Here is a 23866-nt window from a genome sequence, read left to right as displayed (position 1 = left end):
TCTACTTATTAACATTAGTCATAGATAGCTCAGAAGTTTGAAGTTCTGAGATTTGAAGTCAGAAGTTCTCATCACAGACGAGAAAAAAATCTTTTAAAATAGTACGAAAAATTGGACACATGCAATTTTTTTAAGCATTGAACGAATTTGGTTCCATTTTTGTTATTCGTTTTAAGTCATCAAAATTCTTCAGTCCCCACTTTTAAAAGAAACGGTTAGCTTTAGATATTGAAAAAAAATAATCGTTCTTGCAGTGCTAACTACACACTGAAAGACGAATACGTCCCGTAGTAACAAAAAAAGTCAAAAACCCCCTAGAAATTTTGCCCGAAGGATCCACAAGGTAAACCATTGGAACCATCTTGGCCGAAAACCCTATGGAGGAAACTTATTGTCGCACGTCTTCAACAACAAGATAAGATAAAGTATATTCATCCTGAAATATACATACAATATTACATTTTTCTACTCTCGCAAAGGCTCATTCGCCTGTAAAGAAGGGGGGAGACGAGTCACTTACTCAGAGAAAAAAATAATCACTTACTCAAGAGCAAAAGGAGAAAAAATAACACAAATAAAATAAAAACCACAGAATATAAAAGTAAACACATCGGATAGACTAAATTAATTAAGTAGGTTAAACAGACTCTGGTAAAATAATAACACATATGAAAAATAAGTAAGTAAATAGATAAAATAATTTTATTAAAAATAAGAAGCCAAAGTGTTTTTAACAATTTTTTGAACAACTTGAGGGAGTGGCACCATCGGCCTGATTCGGGTATCTTATTATTAACTATCATCTTAACCTGACCTTACAAAAGGAAGCTGAATATGATATTTAGCATGCCGAAGATTATAATTATTCTGATCAGAGATAAAAGCTGGCGGAACACTTAGGGGTTGGGGGAGGTTATTATGAAGCTGAAAAAAAAGTAAAACTTGCACACGAAAGAATATACAGTGATTCGAGATCGAGTAAAGGGGTAACTCCTGGACAATTAGTTTCTCGAATGAAGTTTTTGTATTTATTGTAAACCTTAGAAAGTGGTTTTATCAGAAAATGAAAGGTTGAAATCAACACTGTTGGACACTAAGAAACGTAAGATTGAATCGAGCAGTGAAAAAGGATTTTCAAGTTCAGTAAATGAACTTGAATAAAACGGTTCTCTCAACTGGGAATCATTTTCTTGCCTTAAGACAAACTCTTTTTCTTCTTCTTCTGGCCAATATAGTTTTGAGACATTTCAGTCATAAACAAATATAATTATCTTTGCTGCACCAGAAAATACGTGCAAAAAAATTAGTGACTGTCTTAGACGATATAATTTTACAAACTACATCATAACATCAAACAGTTCTTAGTAACTGACTGTAATTCAGGAGTATACGCTTAATAGGCGTTAAATAAAGCTTGAAATTTTGGATCAAGCCCTCTGTGCATAATCCTCCAGGAATCTCTAGATTTTTACAATTTTGTCATGGCTTTTTTTAATGTAATTTACCATTTTTCGCTGCTTTTTGTTTTTTCTAGTTTGAAAGGCAGGAAGTTCAGACAGATAATAACTAGTCTAAAAACCAGATTAAATGACGAATTTATTAAACTAGCCAGATCTGCAAAACCTTTAAACATTTTTATTTTTTAGTGTCGAATATTCAATTATTTACAGCAAATTTGACTTTAAACTTTAAAAAAGATTATTACCTCTCAGGCATTTATGGCGTTGGTAGACTTTAGCAAGAGATTTTTGGAATATTTTTTTAAGAATGGTTGAATGCGAAAATGGAGGTTTTATAACTTGATAATGCAAGTGATAAATAGAATAATTATATGAAAACAATGAAACAAAAAAGAATCTTTTAGAAAGAATGAGAAAATACTTTCAAATGAAATTAAAGAATAAAATTTAAAAAAAAAATAGAATTTACGTTACATATTAGGAGGGCTTTTTCACCTTGTTAATTACCTTTTTCCTATTAAATACAAAAAACACAAATGTCTGGATGGCTTATTCAAGGTCTCAGTCATTACATGCACCCATACAGTCTATCACCTCTGATAGAATTGTGTGTGCATAGTTGTCTGTCTGAATAAATAAGACTTTACTTAGATTTACTCTATGGTACTTCCTAAGAAGTTATACATGGAGAATTTCAAACCTTTTTTTTTTCCTAGAAGTTACACCACGTAATCCACACGTTTGCCTTTCTTTATGGGCCTGTATGGGTGTTTTCACTGTACCTCAATGTTGCTGCTTCCAAACAGTAAGAGACCCAGAGCTTCTTTTCCCACTTCAAACTCGCTCAGCTACCATTTGCAATCATACCAGGTCTTTTGCCGATCCTGATTTGACAATTAGTTTTGCTGTGAGTCTCAGTCCATTTGATAAGTCGTTCTCACATATTGTCCAGGTTTTGTCCATTGTTGATTCAGACGCACCTTACTTTGTCTACCCCCACAGTTCTCACAATACATCTAATGGTCTTCTGACATAATATCTGTAGATCAGCACAAATGGTAAGAAACCCTTTGAAGCCTCTTTTGTCTCCCTGTAAGTGAACAAAAGATATAGAAGATACAGATCTCAATTTTTGGTATAGCCTTTGACAAATTTTTTTAGTATAAGCACTATAGTTCCACTTAATTTATCAATTATTTATCTGTTTTTGGGTGAAAAACAATGGTGCGTAGGAGTTTAATGTCATGAGCCACTTAAATTTCCTGCAATGCTTGGTAAATAAGATTACTTATGTTAATGGTCAGGATCTTTGAAGGTATCCCCATTTGGGAGAAAAACTGCTTAATTGGTATGCTGCCTTCAGTGAATTGGTCGAGCGAAGTAGTAATGCCTCTGGATATCTGCATGGTCTCTTATCGCCAAGATTCATTTGAAAACTGTTTAACCATTCTCTAAAAGTCCCACCAGGTTAGTTATTATCTTATGGAAAGGAGTTTCAATTATTGGGAGTGGTTTCAATGCCACTTTCTCTGTGTGGTGTTTGCTGGGTGTGAAAACATTGTTGGACATACTTTGTCACGACTAAATAAATATTTGACCAGTAAAATCTTTCGAGAATCCTATCAGTAATTTGTTTTCTGTCCATATGCCCTCCCATAGATGACTTTTGGGTCAGTGTTAGTGCCTGTGTTCAATAGCTTGAAAGAAGCACTAAAAACTATTTCTGCTTGTTACGATTTTAGTCCTTGAAATCTGTAAGGGATTTCATCCTTTATCTTCTGCAACTAGGGAAAATCTTTTGCTCTCTGTACAGGCTCCATCAAAAACACCTCACCGTCTGACTTACTCTAAGACACAACTTATATTTCCATAGGTTTCTACTTCCGACTCTTCTGTGCTTTTCCTCCTCAAGAAAACATTGAGTCGTCGAAGTCAGACTGCGTTTCCTCCGAAATATCTGTTTGTGACTCAGCCTGCTTGTTTGCTTGGGCTTACGTTGTCATAAATATCTCAACTGGCCATTTCATCTTTATATCCGCTGTCACAGTAGGGTATCTGTGTGTCACCATATACGCATCTAATACTTCTAGACTATTCCCAGCACCACAACTCTTCTGATACTAACTCTGAGAGCAGGACTGTTTTGTCGGCTCCATTGTCCTAAAGCATCTTGACTTATCTTCCGTCTATACTACCATGAAACCCTACCACAGTCCTTGACAACTCCTGGTTATCTGACCTATTCAAGCACTATTCAGGGAAACCCTGTCGTATATTCTTCGGTTGCTGTTTTTTCTTAGGACAATTTTTCAGAAAGTGTAACGTGTAATCACACACAAAGAAAGTTCTTCTGTTTCCTGCTCGGTGACTCTCAAGCAAGGTTTCTTCCTTAGACTCAAGTCTCGCTTGAAAAGTGCGTTCTCCTTCTCCATGCTTGCCTTCAAAACTCCTCTCTACCATTACTTCCTTGCTCTGAAACTGAAATCGGTTTGCACCACTCTTCTTCAAACAAACTTTAGCTGTTTTATCTTTCTTGAGAGTTTTAAACTGTCTTTCATGAAAATTTACCTAAAGGTAGTACAGTGCTGCATTTGTAAACTGCTCCAGCCATAGAAGCTAAAAAATAATTTCTTGAATGGTAAAACCACTCTGGCTGGCCAGGTGTTTCTTGCTGACAGGCACTCTTCTTGTGCTCTCAACAAGGTCTTAGGACATCTAATGAAGTTGGTTGTCAGCTTCCGATTGAATTCCCCGTAGGACTAATTTTCTTTTTATTTCTTCAACTTAAAAAGCCTATACTAAGCTTTTCATTTGTGACAAAATATTTTTCAAGTAATTCCTCTCTTAACCATGTTCTAATAGAAAATATATCCAAAAATAGACTTGAAATCCTCTTCAATGCGGTATAAGAAAGAATTGTATAAAACTAAGTAGCCTGCTGTTCTCTAATCCGGTCACTTGACGGTCCAGTACTCTCAAAATTCTTAAAATTAGTTGTTGTTACTATCTGTAAGCTTCAAAAGCTTTTGCCTAATTGTGGCTTGTGCTACTGTAGGCTACTACTGATTTGCCAAGGGTTAGGCCACCAGACTTTTCGTCAGCACATTCGGTACTTTCGAAAGCTGGTCAAACTATGTTGTATCAATTGACATTGGGTGTGAGTCACAAAAGACTTAACTGCATACTGATACCTATGGTAATACTTCTATCGCTATATTTCCTTCTGCTTCCTCTGTCCTTGCCCTATTGTCTTCTGTGGAAGAAATAGCAACAAACAGAAACTTCAATTTCTGTCATCCTCGCTTTTTATCAAAATTTGTTGCATTATCTGCTGAGCTCCCAGCTCACTCTACCACCCCTGGTTAAATTTTAAATCTAAAGTTCTTAAAAGGGCTGATTTCACTTGTCCTAGTAGGAATCGCAGATACTCCGTAGTTTAGACTATTAGATAATTTTATATGAAATCGACCAATGAAATGAGCCTAGTCTGTCTCATAGGCTCAATAGGATTTTCGGGCATGCGACTTCACTCATATTTGGCTACAAAGATAAATTGTTCTAGGCTGAAAAATTTGCCAATAATCTCAACAAGATTCATGAAAATACTTTTTTCTTTATTACTTCAATTACCAGCGAAACTTCGCCCACATTTTTTCAAAGAAAAGAGAAACAGGAAAATTTGGTACTCGGGTTTGACAACTTAACCAACTGGAAAGCCTAGGTTTTTCTTAAAAGTCTAAGCACAACACTAAAATTAGCTACTGATACGAAAAAGTCACTGCAGCACCAAGCCACTTAAAGCCAAAACAGCTACGTGCACTCCTTTTCTATCCCAATATATTCAAAGCCATTCAAAATTACATATTCTAAGGAAGTTCTCATTTTCCTTAAACCTTTCTCAATTACATCCTCCAACCCCCAACCATGGACAACCTTCTTTCCGTTTAGCCCTTGACGGTTGACCAAAAAAGACAATCTTCGGCAATCTGCCATCCTTCATCCACAGCCATCTCAAACCTTCTATCATTATAGCCTTAGAAAGCATGATTGAACTGCTATTTTCCAACAAGGTATATGTTTGTGTAGACGATGTAGACATTTTGCCCCTTGACCACTGTTTGGCTTCCAAGCCAGATGTGTGTCTCGACACTAAGGAAAGTCTCATTGAGAGAAAAATTTTCAAAACTTTCCCCTGAGGGTAGGGTTAGGGTCTTGGGGGGACCTCGCTTCATGGAAAATTCCCTTCCTTGCGAAACATTTCTTAACAGAAAAATCCTCCCATGAGAAAACCATCCTCCACCAAAAAATCCATCATGAAAAATGTCTGCATACTTCCCAATAACAAATGCTACGCGTAAACAATGAGCAAAGTTAATAAGTAGTATATGACATTATACTTACTTTGCCCCTCTAAACCTTTGATATTAGTCCTTAGTCCCTCACTCCCAAGGTCAAGGTTATAGAGAAAACCCTTGGATGTTTTTGTCAAGAAAGGAAGACCTTGGGGAAACCCTAGTTACCTAACTATATTGTCAACAATGTAAGACTGTAAGACTTTGGGGAAAACACTTCTTTGAAACTTATTTAGTTATTTAGTTATTAAAACTTATTTAGTTATTGATTTAGAAGTGGGAAAATTGTAGAAAGGAACAATTGTAGAAAGGGACAATTGTAGCCTTGGAAGTGTCCTATATGAAGTGAGATATAGATATTGATGGATTATTTTAATAGAGTTTGACTAGTGTGGAATTGTGAGCCAAATAAATTCAGTTGATCAAACGTCCGAAAAAAGGAATTATAGTGATCTTTTGAGAATGTTGAGTTATATTTTATTTTTGCATTATTTTTAATGAATATAGAAGGAAGGAGATAACTTTTGTCTCAGTTTTGTTGTATTAAAACATATTTAAAAATCCTTTAGTTATTATGATGAATTTGTAAATATGTTTTATTTACAACTTCTTTGTATTACACGTTATTTATTTATTATGATGAATCCAAAAAAAACACTTCGTCGTACATACCAGCGGGACCTGAAGTTTATCAATTCGACAGTCCAACACCAATGGGCAGACGTCAGGGCAGCAACACATATGAGGGACGATTGACGGCTCTTTCTGGATGCCCTGGGTGGGTGCCTCTGGTGGCACAGGAGTAACTAAGGTCTAAGGTAAGGATTATGTTGAATTGCTAAGTTATAGACATTAAGATTACATAATATTTACTAGGGAAAAAAACCCCTCCCCGTTTGAATCATCTTTTTCATTAGCTTTTATTTTTGAAAATATAATTTCTGCCATTTCAGTTTTAATTTTAAGTCATATCAATAACTGGTCTTTTTCCACATTTTAGACTATCAAAGAAGCAATGAATTTTGTATTATTTTATTAAACTAGTAATTTAGTCTGGATAATAGAGTAAACTTAAAAGACAATTCAATGCACATATATAAGTCAGGATAAATATCTACACATTAAGAGAAGGGAGGGGGTGAGGGGTGTTGGGGTTCAGACATAAATAGATATTAAGCTTTAATTCTTACTCTTATATTAATTCCACGTGACAAAGATTTTTCTAACACTGATTTCACGGAAACAAATGAAAGGTAGGCCAAATTTAGCCGCCAAATAGAAGTACGTGAAAGAGACTCTTATGTGATAAACTCTGCAAAGTCAACAAGAGAGACACTCTAGCCCCTTGCAAAAAGAAATTATTCCACAGCCATTCCATCATGAATAACAAAGTTTTAATGCTTCAAAAGATGTAAAAGAGACCTTTCCTGAGACTGATAAAAATAAAAAACTGGGACAAAAAGACAAATAATTGGAGAAACAGCCAATCGTCGAGTAGTTTAAAATCTGTAATTTTTTTGTTTTGATTTTTGCTAAAAACTGCTTAGCAGATTTACATGGTTCCATGAAAAATGCGTTTTCTGCTCGACACTGTATTTTCCTTTGGACTGGAAGATTTGGCAAAAAATTTAAAAAATAAAAGCGTGGAAACTGAATCATAAATTAGGTAGTAAGTTATGAGCTTAATTCTGAACAAACGTGATAAGATCATAGTGCTTGACTCCTTTTGAAAAATATATTGATTTATTTTGTTTTAGCTTCTTATGACTGCTGTTTTAAGGCCTAGCATAAGCTAGCCTTGTAGGCCTAAGGATGGTGGATAGAGCAAAGATTTAGGCTAAGAAACAAAATGGCAATTCTTCAGGGCTTCTTTTGCAATTATAAATAGTTTCTAAGAATCAAAAGGTAAATTTAAACATAATAAAATTTTATTTTAGAGATTTCTTGTTAGCTCAGAAATTGGGCTAGTTGAATCAAGTTTTCAGGAATTTCTGTAATTTCAGCTGGAATTTAGGCCCTACAAAGGTTATTTCCATGGATTTTAGCAATAAGTTTGTAGATCATTTATACTTTACAAGTCAGGATTAAGCAACAGGATAAGCCTCAAAATGCTTTCCTTGTGCCTCATTTAAGGAGTAGGTCTATTTCTCAAGGTTTCAGTTTTACAATGTTAAGATTTTTAAAGGCTTGTGATCCTTTGATTAGAAATGGCTTGAGATATGTACTCCAAAAAATCTTTCTGAAGATCATTGATGTTCCTATTTCATTCCAGGAAGTTTTGTTTGCATGATTTGACTACAAATACTTGCACTACTAACAACTAATCACAACACCAAGTGGCCTGAGGCCAGAAAAGAAATGCTTGCTCCTCCCTCCATCCTATTCTATCTAAAGCCTTCCTCTTTTGGTTAATGTTCCTATTAAGCATATCATATATTAAATACAACAATGGTTAGGTTACATATTTAATATGTCCTATGCTTTACCCCCACCCCTCTGATGTGCAAATATATAGCCCAAATTTGTTTCTAAACTATTATAGATTTGTGATTTCAAATATCCAGTCAACAAAAATGGAAATGATTACAATTCTATATGTGTAAATACAGGATATTTGGGCTGGAGTAGCTCCACAATGGTGAGTTTATGGTAGTGTTGCAAGAGAGATAAGATGTTCAAAAAGTCAAAATGTGTCTATTAACAATAGTTTCAAGACCCTAAACAATTGTTCAGGTAATAGGAACATTGACCCCTCTTTATGCCCTGCTAGGAAGTTCCCATGCTCTTTAATTTTTTTTTGCAACATCCTACCACCTTAACCACAGATGACCTGCTTTCTGTTTAGCCCAGGACAGTTGGCCAAAAAGGACAATCTTTGGCAATTTCTCTGGAAAACATTTAGCAAATCATTGGCTATTTTTTGGTGCCCATGCTTAAGCACTATATATGGTGACTGTCATCACTGGAGCTTCTAATATTTTTCCAAACCTTTTTGACTGTGAAAAACACCTTGTGCTTTGACTATTCCACTTTTAATATTTTCACTGCTCCAACCATCTTAACTAATAATTCTACCAATGTAAGTGAAGCTGTCCACTTGATAAATCTTTTTGTTACTCAACATCACCTTTTCATCTTCACTGATTCCTAGACTCAGCAACTTAGTCTTCTAAACATTAATGTTCAAAACTAGGCTTGCACCTTGAACTTGTAAAACCTATAAAAGTCCATCCATTCTGCTCACACTTTCAATTAGGATGCTTAAATCATGAGCATAATAGAAGTCTAGGAAAGTTTTTCATCCCCATTTGATTCTGCATTCTCCCATTGCCTTTCCTGTGCTAAGACAAAGCCCATCAAAATGATCCATACAAATAGGGATAGAACACAACCTTTCTTAACTTCTGATTTAATACAAACCAGCTGCTAACCTCATTTCCTACCTTAAGTGCAGCAGTGTTATTCTTGTAGGGGTAAGTGGTCCATACTGAGTAGCTTTTTGAAAAATTGACTGTACTTGCAACCAGTTTCTATTTTGTAGCTTTGCTTGTACCTAACTGTAGCATATGGTTTTTATGAGAATATTTAAGAATTTTAACTGTTGCCCTAGCTGCCAAAAACTTCTCATGGATCACTACATACCAACTGATCAGGGGTAGTCCATATTGAGTCAGCCTATGGTCCATACTTGGCCACTGAAAGACATATACAAGTATAATTTGTTTAATTGGTTATAAGGCTGCAAAATTTCAAGTACAAATCAAAATATATAAACTGAGAGCCTCTTGCTGCATTACCAATCTTCAGAAGTAAAGAAAGAGGATGTTCTTGATGCTGTCCCTTTTGTTGGGGCTGGGTTTGAAATCTTCTTCAAAATATCCTTACAGGAATAGATTATGGAATCTTCCTTTTCAGGTCATTTCCACTTGTTTATTCCTGCTGTGCTTAACATGCATATTTTGGCTGAGTCATGGTTCTTTGCTTGGGCAACACTAGGGAAATATTCCCCTTGGTACACCACTTTCACAAAATCCCCCTTTGCAATAATGTCAAACACTCCTTCCTCTTCAAGCTGGTCATTTTCTTCTGGTCTTGGGTGAAGAGATGATTCATGACTATTGTCATTCAGTGAAAAACTATCATCACTCTCCTCATCATATTGCAGAATCTTTTTACCACTTCTTGCTGGACTGCTTTTGGCCTTGCAGCTTTCTCTCTGTTCCTGATTCTTGCTTTCTCCTCTGCTTCAATTTGTTGTTTAACTGGAGTATCTGTTGGTACCTTTGTTGAGCCACACTTCTTCCCCCTAGTAGATTGCTTTCAAGGAGTAGCTTTGGCAAAAGGTCTGACCTGCTCTGGAGTAACAATGAGAAGAGAAGGTTTTAACTGGGACTGTAGTACACTGTCAGTGAAGCATGTAGCTCCCACTTCCTGGCATGTATTCCTGTGCAGTCCTTGAGGTTCATCTTTATCACCTTCAGTTGGCATAGGATCAGGCAACATGTTTGGTCTGTCACTTACATATGAGGGCAAAAAATCTTCCTCAGTAAAGACATCAGGATTGAAAGGCCAAATGCCAGATTTGGCAAAACCACTCTGGATATTGGAAGGGGTGAAAGCACATGGGAAGGATGTACCAACCAATCCAGCTATATTGTAGATGGTAACTGTTTTTCCTGGATAGTTTAGCATCCAATTATCCATCACCCCATTGTAGTTAGCTTTGAATGGGAAAAAAATGCTGGCATCTAGTAGTTGTAGCCTGTGGCTATTATGAGGGGGGAATGGTAAGAAGGACAATGCCATTTTCCTTGGCTATGTTGACAGCATTTAGTGAAATGTGCAACTGATGATTATCCAGGATCAGCAGCTTCTTTTGCTCAGGCAAGGCACATGAATGCTTCACAAAATGCTGCAAGTACTCGCAGAACAAATCTTTTAATATCCATCCAGACAGGTTTGCTCCAGCAGCCAACCCATCAGGACTCCCATTTAACATGTGGGGCTTGCACTTCTTTCTCAGAAAGACAAAATAAGGCGTTAAGAAATTTGTACATACAGTTATGGCAACTCTTATCTTACCCACAAGAAGCTTTTGGTACAGAGCTCTGAGCTTGGCACCTCCTCCAAGCCCGCGCTCCAACGCGTAGATTGTGCTACAACACCAAAGGCAGGAACACAATTTTGTTTTGTTGCTTATACAGCTTAGATACCAATATTGGTTATCTAAGCTGTGCTGCCAGTTTCCTGTCTCCAGCCGCTAGCATTGCTAACTACCATGCACTGTGTCCCAAAAATAAATCAAGTTTTCATAACTGTATTGGTATCTAAGCTGTGTTCCAATCATTGTAACTAGAGTGCCTTTTTAGGCTGAAGTAACCTTGCCAACTATTTTTCTACCTTTTTCTGCAAAGACTTTAGGGGGCTTATGCACTGTTGCCTGTTTCATCTACATTATAGATATCAGATGCAGTGAAGTTGTTTTTTTCAAGAACAGAGGGCAAGTTTCCAAAAAAACTGGTTCACATTGTATGAATTGAAGCTGCTTGCCTGACTGAGGCTGGTTTCCTCTGGTTTCTTCAGCAATAATGTTGGGTTTCAATTGAAATTGATACATCCATTCTTTCTTAGCCTTTTCATATTCAATCCACACCTGAGTCACTTTTTTGCTGTTTGCCAAAACATATTGATAAACAAGTTTTCTTGCTTCCAGTTCAGTCAGACCATAGTACATGTTTGAAGCCATAATCAAGTAAATTGCCAAAGCAGCTTCTTCATTAGAAGAAAATGGCAATAAAGCCATGCTTTCTCTACAGGCGGGCTGAAAGCTTCTGATCATCACTCAAATTCTTGTAGTTATTATAACACTGGTGTAATGTTGCTCTGGGAATGCTGAACATAGCAGCAGTCTTCTTGACACTATGGCCTTCACACACTTTATTAAGGGCTTGTAGAGTACCCTCCTCCAATTCAGCTCTCTGCTCTACAGCATCTTTTCTATGCGCTTCCATCTGACTCCTAGGGACCCTTGGCATTTTGGGACTATCACTGATCTTTTCCTGGAAAAAATATAAGATTGAGAAGTGCACCAGCTTTTACAAGCGGTTACTTGAAAAATGCTATGGTACATAGTGAGCCAGTGGCCCACTATGTACCAGTTTATACTGGCTCAGTATGAACCACCTGGCTTCTAGTCACCAAAACAAAAATATGATGAAACTGGTGCGGTGAAAAAAAAAATGATGGCGCTACTTACAATGTCTTATCATCAAGGATTCGAACAAGCCAATAAGTATTTTCCTAGGGTTAATCAGCACAGAGATACATGAAAAAGTATGGGCACAAAATATTTTTCTGGGGTGTAGTAAAAACTTTCAAGAGAGTTTGGAAACAAACGAAGATTGTAACATACCTTTAAAAATGGATTAGGAAGTCGGCCACCTTGTAAACTATATCATATGGCTCATGGAACTTGTTTCCACTTAAATAGATGGCAGTTCAGTTCAATGGCTCACTATGTACCTATCCCAGTTTGGACTACTTACCCCTATATAGCACTAATTACTTTAATATCTTCATCTGGTATACTATACAAGGATAAGACCTTTGCTAAAGTTCTTCTATCAAGAGAATCAAATGCCTGCCAATACTCTAAGAAACTGAGGACTAAGGGTGTTTGATAACTCAGGCATTCTCTATTATTAACCTAAGAGTGATAATTTTCTCAACACACTCTCTACCCTTCCTAAAACTGTACTGTTCTCGTAAAACTTCGTTCACAACATCTCTCAGTCTAAAAAGTATCATATTACATTGTAATTTGCTACCTACAGAGACATGGCTAATGCTTCTATACTTAACACACTCTCTCTTATCACCTTTCTTATACGGTTGTTTAATTAGGGTTTTCCTAAAATTGATAGGTACTTCCCTTTTTTCAAAAATCGTATTTATAATCTTCAATAACTTATTTCTAACCTAAGAGCCATCAGATTTAAGAAACTTATTTAAGAACCACACTATGAGCAACTCGGCTGTCCTCCGACAAAACCTAGTTTCTACGTCTGATTAAGTTCCAAGAAAAACGCGAAAACGTTGTTTTTTAAAGCTGCTTCTTTATTTGTATGATTTTTAGAACTTTGTAGTCATTGAAAAATAGCAAATAATTCACTGATTTCAACTATACTAATTACAACGCCATAGTCTTTTTAAAACAAGTGAGAAGGCAGATACTAGGTTTTGTTGGCGTTTTTCCGGTGAGTTCAACTTGACTTCCCTCCAACAAAACCTAGTATGTACACTATTTGGAGTCTTAAAAAAATTGGTATTTAAAGTTCTTGCCTTAAGTAACATTACACATCCCTTTGAACTCAAGAACGATTGAACAACCATAAATCTGAAAATCTATTCTTCTTTGTATGGGTCATCTTCATTGATGGTCAAGTCAGGAACAGCTGGGACCGGAAGGTTTCGCTAAAATTGACGTCTGTTACATAGAATCATGGGGAATAGCTTTTTCACAGTGGTTTCCTTTTTCTTTAGAAATTCCCCTTGGTATCAAGTCGGGGTCTGGAATTTTTGTATGGTTGGATGACTTTTACAGAAAGTCTGAAAGCAGCACTTCATCACTGTCAAAGCTGGTGTTCTAAAACGTATTTCTTGATCCTTTCCGGAATCCAGCTTCAACAATAGCATTCAGGTGAGGTCGTGAGCATCAGGTCGATGTTCCCGTGAATTGAAGTCCAATTCCTGAAAGAATTGTCCATAGTGATGGTATTAACTCCTTTCCTGGATCCATTAACACAAGTTAAAAGAGCACCAAAGGCATGTATCTTGCCCATTTTTTTATTTTCACGTCGATGGTTCCGTGAATTCCGTCTGCTGTGTTATGGGTATGTCCTTTTGTGAGGTATCTCAGAATAATACGCTCCAGCCGAAAAACTTGGTTCACCATTTGTACAAGGTCTATGTATAAAACCCAGTTCTTGTTCTGGCCTGAACAATTGTCCATCCAGAATATGAATGACTTGACGTCTCTTTCACTTGTTGCACCGATCACTGAGAAGAGAGTCCACAATGCTTTCTGATCGTTCTGCCTTGCAACGCTTCATGCCATAGCACACAGAACGATTTTTCTGACCCAACAGATCCTGGATCTTTCGGGTGTACCTTTGCAAATGTCTCGTTAAATACTATCAAACGACTCAAGAAAATTGAGTCTTTATTCCCGGGAACACGGGAAGTAAGATCACCTTTTGAAGGTCAACTGCATACACTCTTTTGATCAGGACTGTCGTTTTCACTTGCATCTTCCTGATACTTGTGAGTAGCTTTCCTAGCCATGTCTATGTGCAGTAACCATTCGTCTCTCCATGAGCTGTCTAGTTCCTGACCAGGCTCTTCGAATTTTTTTTTTAATTTGATTGAAAAGACTGTTTGAAGTGATTAAAATCAGCCATTTTGAAAGGATGTTCGTTGTGACAGTGTTACCAGATGTACGATTATACTGCAGATGGAATAGCGAAAATGTGCCCGTAGCACCGACGTCATCATCATTATTTTTCTCTGAATATCTCTCATATGTGAGACAGGCATCGGACACCAGCATTCTCAAGGATATGTTTATGGTTTTCAAAATTCACCTCTACGATTTGACCGAGATAGTAACGTCTGGATTCATTTTCACGAAGTCATCAAACATAAGCTGGATTGTCAGCGAAGAAGGTAAGTACTTCACATCCAGAGCATTTTTTCTCTGGTAGTGGGGGGGTACAGGGCTTAAAACTGTTCATATGTGAAGTGACTTTTTCTCTGATTTCCACCGAAATCTTGTGCTGAGGGGCTCTTTTTCCCGGGGTTTTCACAAACACTCTGACTAACAATGCCACTTTTTATCTTTTCGCACAATTCAGTGATAAATTCATCAGTTTTTAAGCCAAGAGTGATCATAAATGTTTTTTGCACACTGAGATTTTTGTTGTGATTATTTTCCTCAACCTTTGGAAGAAAATACGGCCTCGATTCATTTTTCTTGAGTTTCTGTTCGGTGAATTCAACTGTTTGGCGGCTAAAGGGGGCCAACCTTACACAACTTGCAAGCCACTTAAGTCTCGACTCATACTGATCCTCCCAAAAGCTATTCCATATGGTAAAACGATTTCCTCTGGTAAGCTCTTTTCAGTGCTTCCTACAAAACTGTTCACACGGGGTTGAATCAATAAACGGATGTTTCCGCTTGTCTCGCGTCACCTATTGCTCTTCACTTTTGGCTCTTTTTCGTCCAGGATGAGACGCGAGGCTAGGGACCATCGGTGTGACAGCTGCTGCTTCACTGTTGTCACTAACATTAGGAAGACTTCCTAGCCTGTCGTTCTGTAGCTTCAATTACGGGCATTTCAGCAAGTGTGGTTGGCAAGTCAGCTGGTTCTGTATCTTCGTCTGTTATTACCAAAGCTGGAGTTATCTTGTTAAATATCTCCAAATCTATCTCGTCCAGAACAAGGGCTGCAACTAATGGAAGTTTTCTGTGCTATCGCTAACACAAGTTTCTAGCTGTACTTGAGGGAATTCCATTTCATGAACTTCCAGTGTGTCTTCCACTTCTTCCATCGCATGTGATGAGGCTGTACACTGAGCTTGAAGTTGTTGATCATTTTTTTTGCTTTCTCTAATATACAAATAATCTTTAATAGATGAAACATTATCTAACTCTCATTTTTTAAAATCCTCTTTCAACTTTGCTTCAATGGTATTTACTGGATTTATACCAGTCAGCGTACAGGTAGAACAGAACGCAAGAAAATAGTTTCTTGAAGGTTGAAATTCCTATAAAGTAAGTTTAGATATGATTCAAGCAATAATCCTGTTGAAATCAATTAGTAATAACAAAGAAAAAAGAAAGAAAGGTGGTAATATGGAAGGCGGTAATATTGCAGAAGTTAGTGAAACTCCTACTGTCATAGTTTTATTTCTTTTTCTGGGAAAAAGCACAATTAAAAACCGATTTGGCAGCCAATCTTCAGCCTACTGGTTTATTTCTATTTGTGTGTCTACTATTTACAAAAACAACCCAGTATACCCAGCCAGTGCCAAAGCTGTACCTACTGACTCAAATGATAGTAGCCATGACCTTACAAAAAAGTTTCACCTTTTATCTTCCAGCTCATCCTGTTCTTTTGCTCTCTTTCTAGCAAGAGCTATTTGTAATTTTCCTCTCTCCATTCAGATCTAGTGCAAATAGGTCAGTTAACTGAAATAACTGGATGACAGAGAAACTAGCAAAAACACATGTATTGTAGTTTTGTAAACAATAAAAGTGATGATGCTGATGATTTTTTTGCTGGTGGATCGCAGTTTGTCAGATACTAGGTTTTGGAGAAAAAGCAAATTTATAGTATGTATATACTAGGTAAAGCCCGAAAATAAAGCTGGCACCTTGTGTAGATACTAGGTGAGATCTATGAAACTAAGCTTTGGATAAATATTCCGAGTTGACCATTGGATTCCTCGTGGTCTGATTAAGTGGGTTCCACTCCTAACTCAAATATGAGTTTTTGTGTAGACACTAGGTTTTGTCGGAGGACAACCGAATTGGGGTCTTTCTGTTTTTTAATCCTTTCAGTACTTTTGCTAGTTCTTCCTCACAAAACAAATTTTACTTCACATCAAAGACATCACAAACTTTTTCATTTTCCTTAATATCTTTTTCTGAAATTCTATCCTGGTTTAGCATATTCTCAAAATGTACTGGCCATCTCTTTTTAGCACTTTCCTTATCACTAATTTTGGCCCCATTCCTATCTTTAACTGGGATAAGTGTTGAATGACTGCTCCCTCTCAATTTATTAACATGCCAGTACAGTATTTTACTAATATGCCATCTAGCTGCATCTTCCAGATCTTTGATAATTTTATCAATGGTCTCTACTTCAGATCGCCTTTGTTCATATTTTAATGCTTTCTTTACGTTCTTCTTATTTTCTAATGATCTATTACTCAGATAATTCTTGTATAAATCCCTTCTCCTCTCTATGAAAGATAAAGCTTCTTCACTTATTCCTATAAGCTTCTTATAGCTCTACTTATTACACATAGTACACATAAAGCTTCTTCATATATTCCTAGTTGTCCTTCTAACTTTTTTCGCTGGGGCACCATCAGCAACTTCACAACTTATTTCCCTAAAATTATTCCATCGATTTTCTACAGTGTCAAAATTTAAACTCTCCAGTTTAGTGTTCAGTTGTTCCTGGAAATTTTCTCTCAAATTCTCATATTGGAGTCTACTAACATCATAGTTTTTCAGAGGGTAGTTACCCTTACAGAATTTCAGCTTTAAATTAACCCTATATACTGCTAGATGATGATCTTTTCTATTATTATTAATAACTGCACTTCTATATACCCTAGTATCTTGTATTGATCCTGCCAGTCTTTGGTTTACAGTAACATAATCAATAAGGTTAGCTGTCTTATCCATCTGTGTAACACGTGTTCCTCTACAAGAAAATAGACATATCTGTTGAGTTGGAAACATCAGTACTTGTTGATCTGTGGAAATTAAAGAAACAAAGGCATGTCCATCCTTAAAATTTATTTATTTGTAATCAGTTTGTTTTTGTGTATTAGAATTCTGTAATAAATCAGTGTAAGTCTGGTAAGTTTGATATATTCTTAATTTAGCTTATGGGTCTGCATTTGTTGGACCACTTGACAATTTTGTTGGCACATTCTTTATACCTCCCCTCTAAACTGAAAACCCTAGCTGCAGCCCTGGCCATATTTACCTTGTGGTCACTATTACCAACTAGGTATCCCAGGAGACTTTTTACAATGCCTTAATAGACCCTAAATCAGTGATAAATTTTTATCCTCATTGACATGGAGCAAATTAAAAAAATTACAATTAATGTCTTTAGAAAGAATAGTAAAAGGTACACCCAGTAATATGTTAATCCTTTAGCTAACAAACTAATCGAGAGACAAAAAAATTACCAAGATCAGCTCAGCTGTAAAACTAAGGGTGAAGATTAAGGAGAGGGATATATTTGAAGAGGGATATCCAATAAAAATTCCGAAAAAACAAATTGAAACAATCATAAGTACTTAATTATTTAATTTTTAAACACTCATTTATTCATTTTACGCATCTCCCATTAATAGAGAATTGTATGGCTACTGCATTTTATAATAGAACAACCCTACTGTTCGAACCAATTGATTACCATTTTCATAAAATAATAAAGAAGAACAGACTCAAGCTATTATAAAATATAGTAGGAATATTTGTAAGATATTTTGCCTCATTAGGGAACTGGTGGTAGAATAAAGCAATGTGCTTTTAGGAATGAGATAAGTAAGATTTTACTACTCATTTTAGAGGAGCTTCAAAAAGTAGGCTAGAAATAAGTAGCATTAAAGTTGTTTTATCAAAATACGATTATGATGCTTAAAACCATGGTAATGACTGTAGTTAAGTGTAGGTCTGTAATGAGGATGCTTCAGGAGCTATGGGAGCTATTCTAGATAGATCTAGAAGAACTTTATAAAAATAGTGCCAGGTATTTCTCTGGGCGATTGCATACCAAATAAAACTAAGAACAATAAACTGGTAATAGTGATGTAATAAAACTTCAGGGTGGGAGACTTTTTTTTACAGATGAAGAATGATGTGCTGCTGATAAATGCAGTTTTGCATTTGAGTTTTGCAACTTTTCAGTTTTGCAACTGAGGACCTCTAAGATCTACTTGCATAATTGGCTATGTCTGTACCTGGTGAAAATATATTTGATTTTTATGCATAAAAACACCCAAGGTGTTAAACCATATAAGATGCTTGTACTACCTCAGCAACCAGAATACAAGATCAATACGGCTCTGATTTTTTTTTATCTATACCTCTACTTGCTGGCACAACAACAGGGTAAGACTGAAATATCTGTTTCTTTTTTCTTTTTTTACGAGCCTGGCCTCTCACAAGACTGAATTTCCTTGTCTTCCTTATCTTTTAAATAGGGTTATTTTACCTCTATTTTGTATATCCTAATAATAAACTGTCACTTATTAATAGAAGTTGGGATTTCTTCAAACACGACTTGGATTTTCACCTAGATCTCAGTCTCAGCTTGAAGATGAGTATCCTATAGACATTCAGGAGTGGGAGTTACTTGTCAAATTATCTTTAAAGTGTTAAAATAATAATGATTTACTTGTATAATTACTTTCGTCTTTTTCATTATTATTAGCAGTTAAGCCCTTCCATTTTTTTTTCTTCAGGAAATAGTTTATCTCTAATGTTCACAAAACAGTATAGGCTACTGTTATCTTTCATATACCTTTCGTCTGGCAGACTCTACTGCTAGTCTGCTATAATGACACAGTCTCCAACAGCATTTGGCAGCACAGTAACAACATTATTTTACAAATAATTGAGTGAGTTCCCTGTACTATATCAGCCTAACCAAACAAACAATATGAAAGTTCTATAGATGCTCCTGAGACAGTAATACTTTGGTATATGGCAATCTTTTTGTTCTTTCGTAACACGCAGTTCTTTCACTATCCCTTAAGTTTCTCGTATTTTGCCTAATTTTCCCATTTTCCAAAAAAAATGATTCCCCAAGTCCCTGAAAGTCAAGGTTCCAAAATTCAAAATTTTTATTAAGCGTTTTTGGCTGGTTATAGAAATTGGGCCTGTTAGTTTAATTTTGAAAAACAGCTGTGCAATTCCACCTTAAATATTTAGTAGTAATGGCTTACCTGTGTTTGTCTAATGTTAATTTTCCAAATTAGGTTGGGAAACCCTTTGCAAACCTGCTTTTTGACTAAGTCCCAACATGAAAAGGCTTAATTGGGTCAGTTGATTGCTTTTAGCTAAAATATAGAAGATCAGAATACTGTTTCTTTTGGTTTAATAATGTTTGGTTTGCAGAAGAAAACCCCATTTTCTGAAAACTAGCACCTCAACCTTAGATCAGACTTCTTTTAGCTTCTAAGGGTTTTTGGACAAATTCATTGCCTTTTAACTTTTTCTTTCCAGGCACGATTAGCCATAAGTGAAGTAGGCTACAGGATCTGGGTGACCATATTAAACTACATTATTATACCTGAATCCATGGATAATCTTCCAGAATAATCTCCTTTCTTTGTTGACAGTTTGATATCAGCAAATTATTCTTGCCATATATATATATATATATATATATATATATATATATATATATATATATATATATATATATATATATATATATATATATATATATATATATATATATATATATATATATATATATATATATATATATATATATATATATATATGTCTTAAGTCTTCTGTTGGCTGCCCAGGACAAACACTAGGAAAATTGTACAAACCAGGTTTCCAAAAATAGCATTCCTGTGCTTCTTAATTGTGTTTCTATGTTTGGTTAATTTTCGTAGATTGATAAGGTTCTTGCACACCTAATTGGTTGAAGATCCCTTTTTTGAACACAGGTACAAAATTTCACAATAAAATATTTAACGAATTAAGAACTTCATGGACCAAGAGTTGGCTAATTAGCGACAGCCTAGTTAAGCCCGCAGTATGCCAAAATCTGCTGCAGAGGAGTAGAGGAGGACTGTTTTCAGAAAATTTAGAGAATAACCGACTGAACAGCTCACTTTGGTCTGACCTGTAGGATGGATAACTTTAAAAAACGTATGATAGAAAAGGAATCAGCTTCTTTTGTTAAAATAAAAGAACCCCATATAAAGATCAATGCGTGGTCTGATTGAGCTCAACTGTGCAAACTAGAGCAACTACGATAGGGCAAAAGATTTGACAAGTTGTTATTCTGTACACAAAAGCTTTTATTGGTGCAAATTGTATTACTTAGCATTTCATGCCAACATGACTTGGAAAAGAATTTCCACACTATGTGGTATTTAATACCATTTATTTTAAGAAGAATCTCTGTGGCCTTTTAGAAACAGTCAATAAATGCATATCATTAAAAGTTTGAATTTTTTAATTATTTCGACTAACAAAAAAGGGACAAATAATTCATTTTGGAAATATCCAAAATCAAAGCATGTCAAGAACAACAAATAAGATATTGGAAATAAAATAGACTTGATAGATTTAACCATTTTAAAGATTCAGAGCAAAAGGCTCAGTTAAGCTCTTTTTCAACTTTTTCTAATAATTTTGAAAACAATGGAAGGAATGAAATCTGAAAAATGACTGCTTGCGTATCCACAATTTCTAATTTTTGGATCATATCTCCATGACCCTTGCGAAGTGGCATTCCTTGTAAATGAATCGTCTAATTGGTATGCTTGTTTTTACTGTTGTAACTACCAATTGGGAGGGGGGTCTGGATCTCTTACCTCCCTCTCTAGTGATGAGTGGGAAGCTTAAGATTTATCGTTTCCTGCATCTGGTATTTTCATTCTTTCATGAGTTATAATATTCAAGAGTTATATTCAGAATAGAAGTTTTTTTTTCTATTCTGAATAAAAGCTTTTTCAAATGAAAGGGGAGAGCTACAAAAAGAATTATAAAAATCATAAGTTATCCTTTATTTAAGCGGAGTTTCACCTCCTCCCTTCCCTCTTTAGAACGCTTCGTTTTTAATTTCCAGCTCCAAACTTTTGAAAGGTGATTAAATGAAATGCCTGTAATACCATCTGGATCTATTTCTTGCATTTTAAAAAGCCTCAGGAAGTATTTGTCAAACTTTGATGAAAAGAGTGGAGGGTGAGCGGTGTGGCTGCACCCCTCATACAATAGGTTGCTTCGTTTTAAGCCTGAACGCCACTTTTTAATTTCATTGGAAAAAACTTGTTTTCCTTTGTTTAATTAAAATAGGAATTGATTCTAAAACTGGTATTGGTGAGGATTACTCCGAGATTTCCGAGGGAAATTGGAAATCCTGTTTCTTTTTTTCCATTTCATTCTGATTTCCTTGACTGAAATTGAAGCAATACTAGGATTAGAAATTAATAGAATATGAGAAAGAAGATTATTTGATAGCTATTCTGAAAATGTAACTCCTGGGAAACCTCAATAAGGCCTGTTTGCGAGACATGTTAAGGGTGTTAATGCTGATAAGGATGTAGAGACTTGTATGAAGATTTACTGATGGAATACTGGATGTCTATATAGCAGGAAGATCTATGTGGTAAAGTTTTTTGACAGACAGTTGAATGTTTTGTCAGCGTTTCGTTAGTGTTTATTAGAATTTCCCATTGTGCTCTAGCACTGCTTAAGTAAGGAACAATATGGCTTCAGCGTGTTATTTATTATTACATATATATTTTTTTTGATCTGGTCACTTTGTACAGAAGGAGTAGTCGTAGAAACTGCAGAAAAATCTAAATCAACCAGAAATTAAAGGTTTTAGTGGTTTTGAATCGATTGTGATTGGAGGGCAACCAGCTACCAGCCCTTCTTTAGCTATTGTCTCCCTTAACCGTGAAGGATATCTGATCATCAAGACAGCTGTTTTGTCTCTATAGTCCAAAAATCAAAAAAAAAAAATATCCCTCCAGGGGGGAGCCCTGTGGCAAGGTATGTAAATTATACAAGTTGCCCATTGTCTTGATACAGCTAAAGGTATCAAGTTGAAATATTTAGGGAACACTGAACTAAATCAAAAGACAATATGCACGTACAGTTTGTCAAAAGGGCGTATATGCAATATCTCAGGAACAGCTAAGAATGTTAAGTTAAAACTTCTAGGCCATGTTGAACTAAATCAGAAGACACCATGTGCTTCCATGTCGTCAAAATGGTGTATCTGCAAAATCTCAGGAATTACTAAGCATATTAAGTTGAAACCTTTGGCGAATGTAGAGGGGGATGTCGGAATAAATCAAAAGACACTTTCTGCATCCAGGTTGTCAAAAGTGTGCATATTTAGTATCGCTGGAACAGCTAAGAGTATTAATTTGAAACTCAGCGAATTTCGAGGGGGATGGTGACCTAAATAAAAAACACCATGTGCATCCAGGCTGTCAAAGTGGCGTTTCTGTAACATCTCAGGAACGCCCAAGGGTTAATGATGAAACTTTCAGGGAATATTGGGGAGGGTGTTGAATCAAATCAAAAGAGACTAGAGACCTCCAGGTTGTCAAAAGCGTGTATCCGCAATATTTCAGGAACGAATAAGTGTTTTGGTTTTCAATTGACTAATCCCCTTCTAAGCTTGTTTGACCACCCCTTCCTCAAGAAGTGCCTGTGGGAAGACATAAATAAACAAATATTAATACATTGAACCCTTATGGGTCTTTAGCATAGGTAATGCAATACGATTGCCCTGACTTAAACAGGAGAGTAGATAATTCAATTTCCCTTCTTATGAAATTCCTGCAATTATCCAAGGGTAAACTAGGGGTTTTTTCCAGGAGGAGGAGGAAGGGTAATTACTGGCTCCCGGAGAAAAGACGTTATTAATACAAGATTTCTCTGAGATGCGAAATTTAAAATAAAAATGAGGATATTGATTATGCTTTGGCCCTCCACATTGTTGCAAATTCGGATCATGTGTTTGATGAGGCATCTTCAATATTTGAAGCAAATTACTTCCCAAAAAGGCAACTGAAATTTTAAAAAATCTATAAATAGAGACCTTGCTTTAAGTAGATATACTGGAGATATTCCTATAAGCCCAATTTACAATAACTTAAAATTAAAGGATTCAAATAACTTTGAATCCTAGGTTTAAGTTAAGATCGTCTGACCACATTTTTTATAAAAATAAGGTCAGTAGAGAAACTAAGTTAATTACTAAGCAGAGAACTCTTGCCAAATCAAATTTCTGAATAGTATTTCATTTATGCTGGCTTAGTTTTTTAGTTTGTTTGATTCAGTCCTTTCTGCTCAGTTACAATAAATCCAAAAGATTAATGTTCCTTCTTTTTGTTGAGCACCGAAAACGGTTGGGTAGTAGTCCCTGACGAAATATCAGCCTTTATCATTTTCGCTTTTTTGTTTTTTCTGGCTGACATTACCCTCATTTTCTCGACTATTTGATTTTTTTTTCTTGTTTGTCATGTGTCACTATTGGT

The 23866-nt window shown here is 35.9% G+C and overlaps 1 protein-coding gene across 2 annotated transcripts in view; it reads left to right on the top strand.

Moving 5' to 3' along the window:
• Positions 1-7407: 7407 nt before the first annotated feature.
• The window catches only part of LOC136030373 (RING finger and SPRY domain-containing protein 1-like), a 227843-nt gene continuing 211384 nt past the window's right edge, over positions 7408-23866 (top strand). The window contains exon 1 of one of the 2 annotated variants that reach the window (XM_065709295.1): positions 7408-7478. The gene's annotated coding sequence lies outside the window, so the exon portion shown is untranslated. Of the gene's footprint in view, positions 7482-23866 lie in introns of both variants that reach the window. The other variant, XM_065709296.1, reaches the window with a different exon arrangement.

This window comes from Artemia franciscana, chromosome 8 (genome assembly GCF_032884065.1).
Source record: "Artemia franciscana chromosome 8, ASM3288406v1, whole genome shotgun sequence".
Taxonomy (NCBI): domain Eukaryota; kingdom Metazoa; phylum Arthropoda; class Branchiopoda; order Anostraca; family Artemiidae; genus Artemia; species Artemia franciscana.
Note: the sequence above shows the minus strand (reverse complement) of the source record. Positions and strands in the feature narration are given on the sequence as shown.